This window comes from Rhinolophus hipposideros (assembly GCF_964194185.1).
Source record: "Rhinolophus hipposideros genome assembly, contig: HAP1_SCAFFOLD_227, whole genome shotgun sequence".
NCBI lineage: Eukaryota > Metazoa > Chordata > Mammalia > Chiroptera > Rhinolophidae > Rhinolophus > Rhinolophus hipposideros.
The window spans coordinates 53,248-54,782 of record NW_027669449.1 but is presented as its reverse complement, the minus strand read 5'-3'; the positions used below and the strand labels follow the sequence as shown (position 1 = coordinate 54,782).

Genomic DNA, 1,535 nt, shown 5'->3' with positions numbered 1-1,535 from the left:
AGCATAATGTCCTCAGGGTTCTTCCGTGTTGCAGCCTGTGTCAGAATTTCCTTCCCTTTTAAGGCTAAATAATGTTCTATTATATGGAATATATCACATGTTGTGTTTATCCATTCTTCTGTCAGTGGACTTGGGTTGCTTCCACCTTCTGACTATTATGAATAATGTGGCTTACGAACAGAGGTGTACAAATACCTGTCTGAGTCCCTGCTTTCAAATCTTCTGGATATACGCCCAGAAGTGGGATTGCTAGAGCATATGGTAATTCTATGTTTAATTTTTTTAAAAGTTTTTTATCATACCATTTTCCATGGCAGCTGCACCATTTTACATCCCCAGCAGTGCAAGTGGGTTCCAGTTTCTCCATATCTTCGCCAACACTTATTTTCTAGTTTTTGTTTTTTTCGTTTTTGGGGTTTTTTAAAATAATATCCATCCTAATGGGTATGAAGCGGTGTCTCATTGTGGTTTTGATTTGCATTTTCTGAATGATTAGTGATGCTGAGCAGCTTTTTGTGTGCTTATTGGCCATTTGTGTGTACTTGGAGAAATGTCTATTCCAGTGCCTTGCCCATTTTTTATTCTGGTTGTTTTGGTTTTGTGGTTCAGTTGTGGTTCTTTGTATGTTCTGGATATCAGTTCATTATCAGTTATATAACTTGCAAATACGTTTTACCATTCCTTAGGTTGCCTTTTCATTTCGTTAATAGATCTAGTATCCCTTGGTGCACGTATGTTTTTCTTTTTTCTTTTCTTTTCTGAAAGGGTCTTATCACACACAGAGGCAGTGGGGTTCAGTCCTTCTTGTCTGCTGCCTTCCTCGTGGCTGCTAGGGCATTGCTCAGCTCCTGTTTTCCTCTTGGCACGGGTGTGTGTCCCCACCCTTTTCCTGATGAACTGCAGGGCCTGCTCTTAGAGACCTCGAGCAGCTCCATGGTGCTCTGCTCCTAGGGGACAAAGCTGCACACCGCTCGGATCATGTCCTACGGGAACTTGGTGTGCTTGGTGAGGTCCCCGTGGTGGCAGCCATGCCTCGGCTTGCTCACATCCTTGGTCACCTTGTGGCCCTTGTTGAGGCTGTGGCCATGGGGTCGCGCAGAGCCATGGCTGCTGCTCCTCAATGGCTGCTGCAGCTGAAGGGCCAAACGTAAGGTTTTAATTTTGATGAAGTCCAATTTTTTTTTTCTTTTTCTGTCCCACTTCCCACCCCCCACCCCCCATTTTCTTCTAAGAGTTTTATAATTTTAGCTCTTATGTTTAGGACTTTGATCTATTCTAAGTCCATTTTTGTATGTAGTAAGCATTCAAGTTCATTCTTTTGTGTAAACCCTTTTTAATAGAATGATAGCATACGATATACACCTTGATGCTATATCCTGCTTTTTTTATTTCACTTGATAATGTATCTCAACCCCACTAAGTTATTTCCTTTTCATTCTGTCCTCTAGTATTTAGTCGAAAGGTATCAGCCAATGCATAGGAGAGAGCTTTTAAGTATGGCTACCTTAACTAACAGTTAAATTAAAAGAAAATCA

At 41.4% G+C, this 1,535-nt stretch overlaps 1 pseudogene across 1 annotated transcript; it reads right to left on the bottom strand.

Annotated features, from left to right (window-relative positions):
- Positions 1-794: 794 nt before the first annotated feature.
- On the bottom strand, positions 795-1,105 carry LOC308495587 (large ribosomal subunit protein eL36-like; annotated as a pseudogene). The gene has a single exon. The product of its transcript is annotated as a large ribosomal subunit protein eL36-like (transcript).
- Positions 1,106-1,535: the final 430 nt, after the last annotated feature.